We start from the raw sequence: 11,796 nt of genomic DNA, 5'->3' as shown, positions 1-11,796 counted from the left end.
ATTTGGAACGGCCCAGACCAGCGAGATTTCAACTTTCCTGGGAACAATCGAAAACGAGCGTTAAATAGTAATACCTGTTGACCTTTGGTGAATGTCTGATCATTTATGCGGTCATCATGCCACTTCTTGGTTTTCTCCGTATAGATCTTGGCATTTTCATAGGCGTTCCTTTGTCATTCGACAAACTGATTCAATTGTAGCTTCCGAACTTTCCTCTCACTTACTAAATCAAATTGCAGCTTCTTGCATGCCCACATCACCTTATGTTCCAACTTAAATGGCAGATGACAAGCCTTTCCAAAGACCAGGGCATACGAGGACATGCCAATTGGTGTTTTATAGGCAGTCCTGTACCCCACAGTGCTTTATCAAGCTTGGTTGACCAATCCTTCCTGGAAATATTGACTACCTTCTCCAGAATAGTTTTGATTCTCGGTTAGAAATCTTTGCCTGCCCATTAGTTTGTGGGTGATAAGCAGTCGTAACTCGATGGCTGACGTTAGATTTAGTCAACAGGTTGGCAATTATGTAGTTAATAAAATGAGAGCCCTCATTGCTGATCAAGGCCCGTGGCGTCCCATATCGAGCAAAAATATTATTCTTAAGAAACTTTGCCATTGTGGCCGCATCATTCTTGGCACATGCGATAGCCTCAACCCATTTTGATACGTAATCAACCGCAACCAAGATATAGTGATTAACTTCTAATGGTGTAAACGGGCCCATGAAGTCAATTCCCCAAACATTAAATAATTCCACTTTTAAGATTGATGTCAATGGATTTTCATTTCTCTTTGACATATTCTCCATTCTCTGACATCTGTCGCATTGCATAACGTGGGCTTGGGTATCCTTGAACAGTGTTGGCCAAAAATAGCCACACTGTAGGACCTTTGCGGCAGTGACCTTCCCCCCAAAGTGTCCTTCATATGGAGACTCATGAAAAAGCTCTAGGATGTGCTTGACTTGGTGCTCAGGGATGCATCGACGTAATATATGATCAGGACCAAGTCGATATAGGAATGGGTCGTCCCAGAAATAAAATTTGACATCATGTCTTAGCTTGTTCTTCTGCTGGTAAGTGTAGTCATCTGGTATTTGACTGCAAACAATGAAATTCACGATGTTCGCATACCAAGGAACATTAATGCCTACTGACATCAGCAGCTCATCAGGGAATCTTTCTTCAATATCTTTTTCATTACCTTGAACCTCACAATTCTCCAATCTTGATAAATGATCCGCAACTTGGTTCTCGGTGCCCTTTCGGTCTTTGATCCATAGGTCAAACTCTTGCAATAGAAACACCCATCGTATAAGGCTTGGTTTGGCAATCTTCTTTGTCATTAAGTACGCTATCGTAGAGTGATCTGTACCCACAACGTTTGTTCCGATTAAGTATTGTCGGAATTTCTCCAGTGCAAATACCACTGCGAGCATTTCCTTCTCTGTGGTTGTATAGTTCTCTTACACGTCATTCAACGTTTTACTCGCATAATAAATAGGATGCAATACCTTGTCCTTGTGCTGACTTAACACTGCGCCCACAACATATCCGCTCGCGTCACACATCAACGCAAATGGTTGCGTCCGGTCTGGCGCCACCAGAATAGGTGCGGTGATGAGCGCATCTTTCAATGTGTTGAATACTTTGGTGAACGCATCATCAAAGTTATATTCTCGGTCAGCTTCAAGGAGCGCACTTAGGGGCCTTGCGATCTGGGAGAAGTTGCGATTAAATCTTCTATAAAACCCAACGTGTCCCAAAAAGATCCTAAGTGTTTTCACGTTCACTGGTGGGGGTAATTTGAAAATTGCGTCAATTTTTACCTGATCAACTTCCAATCCTGCTTTAGAGATTTTGTGACCCAGAACTATTCCTTCTTCCACCATAAAGTGGCATGTTTCCCAGTTCAAAACAAGATTTTTTGCCACGCATCTCTTTAAGACCTTTTCAAAGTTAGATAGACAGGAGTCGTAATTATTGCCGAAAACTGAAAAATCATCCATGAATACCTTGACTGACTCCTCCAAGTAATCTGAGAATATTGCCATCATGCATCGTTGGAAAGTGCCTGGTGTCACAATCGCTCTTTCGGGAGCTTCTTTAGCGATTTTGCGGCACTTGTTCCCGCTCATGAACAAGTTAGCCAACTCGAATACGGACTTCCGGTGGCATACCGAGTGCCTCTCGAAACCTCCACCCCCGTTTTAGGGAAAACGGTTTTAGAAAATGAGTTTGGAGAAAAGGTTTTCGTAAGCAGTTTTTGTGAGTGCGAATAAAGAAAGAAAGATTGTAGTAGGCTAGAAAGCAATAAGCAACAACAACAGCTTTAAAGAGTGTTACTCCGAGTATGGGGAAGTGATGATTAGTCTTATCCCCATATAGTGCATTCTGAACAAAAAGCCAACTGGCACCCTTGCATATGCAAAAGGCCGAGTGGTCACTTACAATGAAAATGTAAAGAAAGCAAGCTAACTAAGCTAATACAATACATGATATGAAAGTATTCTAGAAGGGGGTTGGATCGGGCAACAGGCCCTGGACAAGCATGACCGTGACATTCTCCCTCACTTAATTGGTTGACGTCCCCGTCAACCGACCCTGTTCAAAATCTGCGATGGCTAGAGCTGCATTCTTCAAATCTTCGGTCGCTTCCCAACTGATCTCTTCGTCGATCCTTCCATTTTCACTAAGAACTCTATTCAGTTTTCGTTGGTTCTTCAATACGGCGCATACGTTTATTCTGGATTTGTGCAATCTTTCTCAGTGGAATTTTCTCCAGTGACCGGTGGGCGTCTTAGCATATTTCATTGTTCATCCTCGGGATCGGGATGATAGGGCTTTCAGGATACTCACATGGATGACAGGATGAATTTCATCCATGAAGGTAACTGAACCCTATATGAGGTTCTTCCGACCTTATCAATTACCTCCACTGGAACCTTCATTATTTCCTTACTAATCGTTGGTCTCTCTGGCTCGGAAATGAAACTATTCCGGTTGTAGCTTGATCAGGACCTTGGTCCGCTTGAAATCGAGGCCTTTGTTTCTTATCAACCCACTTCTTCATCCTTTTGAATGCTCTTCCAGGTGGCGGAGCTGTCTCAGAGGTTTTTCTCCACTCTTTAGTGAAGTTATGTGCCTGAGGACTTTTGCCTGCGTAAGGGTGTTCCAAGTGTGGCATGAGTGGTGGTTCTACCGCACACCACTTCGAGGGGCGTTTTTCGGTCGCTGGAACTCTGCTGGCTATTCAAGCTGAACTGAGTCACATCTAACAACTGGCCCAGTTTTTCTGCCTAGCCTTGATAAGGTGATGCAGATAATTCCTCGCAGCATACTATTGAAGCATTTGTCTGTGCCGTCAGTTTGGGGGTGAGTAGCTAGAGGAGATATTCAGTGTTGACACCCCAATATTTTGAACATTAATGTCCAAAAAAATGGTTCCACAGTGAATCTTTCCGTCCTGATCATACACATGCTCGGGGGAACACCTCATAATTTTCACGATGTGTTTGAAGGAACAGCTGGCAGTTATCAAGGCTGTTGCACATCTTCGGCGTTGGGATGAAAGTGGCATATTTTTGAGAACTGGCGATGAATAAACAGGATCGATTCGAACTTCCCAACCTTGGGCAATAGGTGATGAATCAGAAGACATCGCTCTCCCATGGTCTACCAGGTAGGGGTTCTCAGCAGACTCGCTAATTCACCCTTTTCGACCTTGCTTATTGGCAGAAAGGAAAGTCTTGTTAATTGTATGGCATTCGTCACGAAGGCTTGGCCATAGTAGCCTTGTTTCAGGAGGCAATAGTCCTCTGCCAACACATTATGTTCCTTGCCACGGTGTGTGTGACATCCTATACATCGGACTTCGTAACTCCCGGATTTGGGGATGTAGAGGGCAATTGCCTTTGGTGTATAGTAATGTCTTTCCACCAAAACTGGCATGTCTTTCCCTTCTTTGGCCAACTGTATGATGGCCTGCGCCGCATGTGTCATTTTCAAAGTGAGTTTGACAGTTTCTCGTACTGTTCATCAACGTACTGCTTTGTAGGTGGGCGACATGCACAGAGCCGCTGTTCGCTCTTTCGGCTAAGATCATCGGCCACCTTGAGTTACTTTTCCCTAGTCTATGTTTACGAATTGGAAGTCAAACTCTGTGAGAACTCCTGCACATGCCTGTTTCGACGAAAAACTTCGGTTGTTTGAAGAAGTGGGAAATGGAGAGTTTGTTGTCAGTCTTGACACGAATTTAGTCCCAAGGATACTATTCAGGCCCGTCAAAGCAGTGAACTACTACTAATATCCTTTTTCTCGGAGGTGGCATACTTGTTCGGTATCAATTTTAGTTTCCTTCTTATAACGATGGGTGTTCGTTTTGGAGGAGGACACCGCCAACGCAAAGTCAAGAAATTAGTCTCGATTCAAATGGCTTGGTCACGTCGGTAATTCCAAGGACCGGCCCTCAATCATCACTTTCTTCAAACCATTAAAGGCGGCTTGACATTCAGGAGTCTAGCTCCATTGGCTATCTTTCTTCAATAGTTCGGTTAATGGCCCTGCTCTTCTTGAGAATCCTTCTATGAACCACCTATACTAGTTGGCTAGTCCGAGGAAGGATCGTAGTTTGGTCACGGATGATGGTACCCTCTAGTCTCTGATCGTGGCCACCTTGCCCTCTTCCATACCAATCCGACCACACTCAATCACGTGGTCGAGGAAATTTATGTGCTCTTGGGAAAAGGATCACTTCTCTCTCTTTACATACAATTGATTTTTCCTCAGTTTTTCGAGGACTAGTTGGAGGTGATGTCGGTGGTCCTTCAGCGAGGCATATAGACCACAATGTCATCGAGATACACTACGACGAATTTGTCAAGGTATTCGTGAAACACTTGGTTCATTAAGGTATAGAAAGTTGCTGGAGCATTGGTGAGGCCAAAAGGCATCACGAGGACTTGGGCAAGCTTTTAGGCATGACTTAGTGCTCTTTTGGGAGCTTCTCTTAGCAATTGTGCGACACTTGTTCTCGTTCAAGAACAAGTCAGCCAACTCGAATACGGACTGCCGGTGCCTCTCGCAACCTCCACCCCCGTTTTAGGGAAAACGGTTTTAGAAAATGGGTTTGGAGAAAAGGTTTTTGTAAGCAGTTTTTGTGAGTGCGAATAAAGAAAGAAAGATTGTAGTAGGCTAGAATGCAATAAGCAAAAACAACAACTTTATAGAGTACTACTCCGGGTATGGGGAAGTGATGATTAGTTTTATCCCCATATAATGCATTCTGAACAAAAAACCAACTAGCACCCTTGCATATGCAAAAGGGCGAGTGGTCACTTACAATGAAAATGTATAGAAAGCAAGCTAACTAAGCTAATACAATACATGATATGAAAGTATGCTCGAAGGGGGTTGGATCAGGCATGTGGCCATGGGCAACAGGCCCTGGACAAGTATGACCGTGACACCTGGCGCATTGCAGAGTCCAAATGGCATGCATTGAAATGCAAACGTACCAAATGGGCACGTGAATGTTGTCTTATCCTGATCTTCCGGCGCAATTTCTATTTGATTGTACCCTGAATAGCCGTCAAGAAAACAGAAAAATTCATTCCCCGCAAGTCTGTCTAGCATCTGATTAATGAATGAGAGTGGAAAATAGTCCTTTTTAGTTGCCAAGTTTAACTTGCGATAATCCATGCAAATCCTCCAGTCGTTCTTGTGGGAATTAATTCATTCTTGTCATTAGTGACAACTGTCATCCCCCCTTTCTTTGGAACACACTGCACTGGGCTCACCCAGCTGCTATCTGATATCGGGTAGGTAACTCTTGCATCCAGCCACTTCACTATTTCCTTCTTTACGACCTCCCTCATAGCCGGGTTCAAGTGGCGTTGCCTTTCTACCGATCCTATCTTTCCTTCTTCCAGACGAATCTTGTGCATGCAATATAGGGAGCTGATTCCTCGAATGCCCGCCAAGGTCCATCCTAAGGCCTTTGCATTATTTCTTAGGATCTGTATGAGCGCATCTTCTTTCTCCTTACTAAGTGATGCAGAAATGATAATTGGTAATGTGCTGTTACCTCCTAAGTAAGCATACTTAAGGTGCACGGGCAACGACTTTAACTCTAGCACAGGTGGCTCTTCCAAAGATGGCTTAATGCGTTGTGATGTTCGTTTAGATAACTTGAGCGATTCAGGATTTGATTCCACTAGAATTTCAGCACAGTCCTCCTCCCATATTGCGCCAATTCCAAGATCTTCTTCCTTCAGCTTCTTCAGGGGTTTGTGCCAACATTCCTCCCACAGTTCCTCAATATATTGGCAGTTTTCCATATCACCTGGGTACTTCAACGCATTGAACACGTTGAATTTCACTTTCTGGTCCTCGACCCTGATGGTCAATTCCCCTTTCTGTACATCGATCAGTACTCGCCTGTTGCGAGAAATGGCCGACCCAAGATGATAGGGATTTCTCTGTCAGCTTCGTAATCCAATATGACAAAATCTGCCGGAAATATAAACTTGTCCACTTGTATGAGTACATCTTCTATCTTGCCCTCGGGATGCTTTATTGATCTATCGGCCAACTGTAATTTGATAGAGGTTGGTCTTGCGTTGTCGATATCCAGCTTCCTAAAAATCGACAAGGGCATTAGATTTGTACTTGCCCCTAAATCGCACAGCACGTTCCCGACCATCTTCCCTCCTATCGTGCAGGGTAATGTAAAACTCCCAAGGTCTTTCATTTTAGTAGGGATATTGTTTTGAAACAACGCGCTGCATTCATATGTTAACGCAAATATTTCATTTTCCCCAATCTTTCTTTTATTGGATAGGATATCCTTGAGAAATTTTACATAACTCAACATTTGCTCTAGTGTTTCTATTAAGGGAATGTTAATGTGTAGCTATCAGAGAACATCCAAAAACCTCTGAAATTGTTTGCTATCATCTTTCTTCTTCAGCCTGGATGGGAAAGGTGAAGGATCCCACTTTTCTCCTTGTTTAGTTGGTTGCTAACTGAGGTCCTGTTCTTGCTGTGTTTCATTATCTGAAGATTGTGTTGATTGAGAATTCAAGTCTTGAGGAGCTTCATCTCTTGTAGGTGAACTTATTTCTGAACTGGTAATTTTTCCGCTATTAGTTGATTGATCATCATCAACAGTCAAATCCACTGGTGTTGTTGTCGCATCTGATACAGATGCATAGGGGCGGTTGTTCTACCACTTCTCAATGTTACTGCGTGACATTGTTCTTTACCTCACTGCCCCGATGCTTCTGAGTTACTGTGCCACATACCAAGCGCATTCTTCCTTAATTCCCTCATAAGCTGATCTATCTGCTCTTCCAGTTCTCTAAGGGAGTCATCTTATGATTGTCTCATTGCCTCGCTCTTTTCAATGTAATATTTTAACGTGATTCCAGAGACGAGGTGCTGTAAGAGGTATCATATAAGAACGATTGGTCGCAGGGTGGTATACCTTGAGAATTACCTGTGTTACAGTCCAGAGTAATGAAGACCGGAGGGTTGCCTCTATCCCCTTGATAACTATTCTGATAGAAACTATGGCTCTCCTGGTTGTGATTCCCGTCCCAACTTGAAGTTGGGTGATCCTACCAACCAAGGTTATAGATGTTGCCAAACGATTCATCATAGACAGAATATACAGGTTGTTGATTCCATGGGCAGGCTTCTACTGGATGTCCCTCCCCATATTGGACGCAATTCATTGTGGCCACATGAGTCACCGCATTAACTTGCGCTGATCCTTGAGAGAGAGTTTTCTGTTGATTAGCCATCATTTGGAGGAGTGAAGTCACTGTGGTCATTTGATTGACCAACGCACTCATCACATCAGTTGACACATCGACATTTTGTACTCTTTCTAGCTCTAGACCTCTTACTTCAAGCCCAGTATCGATTTACTCATCAGAATGTCGCGAGATGCGATCCAAGATATTCTTTGCTTCCGTATATGATCTGTTCATTAATCCTCCTTCGGTGGAGGCATCAGCAACTGCTTGCGTTGATGGGTCTAAGCCATTGTAAAAGGTTTCCATCAGAATACTATCGGGAATCCCAATATGTGGACAACTCTTCACTAACTATCAGAATCGCACTCAGGCGGTGCTTAAGGTTTCATAACCCTTTTGCTCAAAATTCAACACATCCTTTCGTCTCCTTGCGTTGACGGCTGGAGGGAAGAATCTGTTCATGAACCTATCAAACAACTATTCCTATGCTTTGATCTCATTCGGCTCTAATGACTGAGCCCATCTCTTTGCTTCATCCCGCAGTGTGTACGGGAAAAGATATAACCTAAGTCTTTCTTGAGTCACATCAGGCATGGAAAATGCACTTCACATGTCTACAAAATTCGTCATTTGCGCATGTGGGTCTTCTCCTTGTAATCCTCCAAATTGACCCATATTTTGAATCATCTGCAGCATGATTAGTCTGATTTCAAAGCTCACATTCTACTCAACCGTTGGTCTTGAGATTCCTGGTGAGAAGTTGTAAAAATCCGATGTCGCATAATCTCTCATTGGGACGTCATGATTAGTAGCAAGAAATATGGGGCCTTTCACTGGCCCATTTTTCCTTTGATTTCCTGTAGGAGCCTCGTTATTATTAGCCATGCTTCTTCACCACTTAATTTGGCCCTGATGAACTCTTGCACGAATAATACACTTGATCTTTGGGTCCACTTAGAATTTATGGATCACTTCAGCATTCATAAGCCGTTAGACTGCTTTTCGCGTTGAATAGCCTATACAAAGAGATTTTTCCTACAAAATACCATAAACGTACTCAAACAATAAACCGTTAACCAATCCCTGGCAATGATGCCATAAACTTGTAACGCGAAATTTAGCTTTCTTGTTATGCATGCACTGTGATGAAATGACGATGATGCACGCAAGGTTCATGCCCATGTGATACTACTTCTAGATATGCGTTAATTAACAATGTTCTTGTAGTATACTGTGCGTTGTCACAAGTTTCCTTACGCTAAAACCAAGTATAATTTCACCAAAAGTTTCTCGGTGTGATCCAAGGTCGAACACAGGGACTGTTTGAGGTTATTATGTTATGCTTGTGACACATGCAATCAGGGGTTTTCAATTAATAAAAGTTGTTGTGTACAAGAATATAAACATGCGATAAAGTAAAGTAAAGAGGTAAAGATGCGATAATAAAATAAATTGCGTTAATGTAAATCTAAGCTAAGATGATACAAAATACAAGTTTCACGATACAAGATACTAAGGTCAAGGCTGGCTGTGAAGATTATGCAAAGATCATGTATTGCGGGGACAAGTCTTATGTATGAAGCAGAAACAGAAAAGATAATTAATACAAACATCTCTGTGGTGAAACTGGAACAAACGTAATGAACGCAAGGTTGCTTCCATCTCTGGAAGTACTTCTTGCTTTAGTTAATGCATTCTTCTAACCTTCTCTCGATAGATCAGAATGGCATCTTCATTTCTGCTCTCATAGGTGAAGATGCCGTCTAGCATGCTTTAGCTAAACGTTCTTATTTCTTTAGCATAGAGTAAGTTACTTGTTTAATTCATATTAATTACCACGGGATTAAGAAGACTTTATGAAGAAAGGGATAATCAGAGGAACGAAAATAGACAGAGAAGAGGATATGAAATCGATCGAGACATTCAATATTTCTATTCAATGTATGATACATGATTTGTGAATAAAGAGAATAAGAAGATGAAATACAGTGATGAATAGAGTTAGAAACAAATGCAAATAAACGCCAATGTCTTAGCGCCGATCTGGATGGAGATTTGCTTGCCAGTGTGGATGGATCGTGTGGATGGATGAACTTCTTTCTTAGGCTTGCTCAATCGGTAGCAGGGATTTGAGTATAGAGCTTCGCGGCGGGGATCTGGCAGAATAACACTGAGACTCACCTCTCGGCCTTGTCTCTTTTCTTCCCGGATTTCTTCCATTCAATACTCAACTCAGCCTCTCTCTTAGTAATTTAGCAGCACTTAGCCCTCGTATCAATTATACCCGTATCCAATATATATTCTGTGAATTCTATGGGGGTATTTATAGGTGAAATGCGTTGACTCTTGGCTGTGGACCCCACTTCTTGTTATGGAAATTCCGAAGATGGAGGAATAAATATTCCTTTTGTTATGCAATCAGACCGTCAAATCTGCATAATGGTTAGTTGTACACGTGTCGCAATCCTTCGCCTTTGCGTTGCTCATTTGCATCTTTCGATCGGTTGCTCGTATGTAATGTTGTTTTTATTACCGCATGCAGTTGAAATTCAGCTCAGGATCGACTGTCGCATTGCGTCGTCAATGCGTTAATCGTCTCTTCATTGTTGATTTACGAGCGCAATGTAACAGAGATGCGTTGTTCAGTTTCTCGTTGAGCCTTGATCACAAGCGGTGACTTGGTTTCCTACAAAACAAAGTAAAAATATCCTCTTCTACCATCTTGACGATGTTAGTGGGTGTAATTGCATTAATTCATAATTATTGTATTTTTGAGCTAATTTTCATACAATCAATGCGTATTTCTTCTCTTTTGGCCGCAATATCTAGATAAGCCAGCATAAATAACTTGTATTTCTACAAGTTATCACTAGGCCAGACATTTTTTATGCGATAGGAATAGTTAGTAGGTACCAATCCAATCTAGGGTTAGACCATTGGACTGCGTTAAGAACATTCTCAAGTATCTTAGGAGAATAAGGTACTACAAGCTAGTGTATGGAGCCAACTTTGATTCTTACAGGATACACCGGCTCTAATTTCCAAACTAAAAAAGATTCTAGGAAATCCACGTGAGGATCAGTGTTTACCCTGAATAGGGGAGCTGTAGTATGGCGCAACATCAAGCAAGGATATATTGCAGACTCCACTATGGAGGCTATGTAGCAGCTTGTAAAGCAACAAACGAAGTAGTTTGGCTCAGGAATTTCCTAAGTGATTTAGAAGTGGTTTCAAACATGGACTTGCCTATCGCCTTATATTGTGACAACAACAGGACAATAGCCAACTCTAAAGAGCCTCACAACCACAAACTAGGAAAACATATTGAGAGGAAGTATCACCTGTTACGAGAGATTGTGCAACAAGGAGATGTGATCGTCATAAAGATCACTTCGAAGCACAACATTTATGATCCATTTATGAAGGCTCATTCGGTTAAAATGTTCAAGAGTCATCTAGAGAGTCTAGGTTTGCGAGATATGTACATTGTATAATCTATGGCAAGTGGAGATGTGTACGGGTATATGGATGCTCTAGTCTATTGTATTTATTTACCATTACCACTGTTTTAGTTGATATTATGTCCATCCTACTAAGTAGAGTTTTAGTTCAAGTGGGAGTTTGTTGGGTTTTATGCCCTAAAACTCGTAGATAGTAAATGTAAATAATTGTCCGTCTTCAATAAAGAGTTATCGATATTATTTCAATAAGTGCTATTGATTGTGTTGTATTCATTTTGCCTTAATAACTCTAAATCCAATAAATTAACATCCTAGGCTGTTTTATGAGTCTTGAACTGTATATGAGACATATAAGGATCAATGTTCAAGATAAAGTCTAAAAGGTCTATAGTATAGGGATAAGGCTAGGTACCTTATTCTAGTGAAACTATAGAAACGACCCACTTGATATTGGATGCAAACACAATGATCTAACACATTTGTGTAGATGACATGCAAGTGAAGATATCTTATGCAATGAGTTTTCATAAGACCGGACTGCAAAATAGTAACCACTAGATATAACACCATTGAC

Source organism: Benincasa hispida, chromosome 3 (genome assembly GCF_009727055.1).
Source record: "Benincasa hispida cultivar B227 chromosome 3, ASM972705v1, whole genome shotgun sequence".
Lineage (NCBI taxonomy): Eukaryota > Viridiplantae > Streptophyta > Magnoliopsida > Cucurbitales > Cucurbitaceae > Benincasa > Benincasa hispida.
This window is presented reverse-complemented; position numbering follows the sequence as displayed.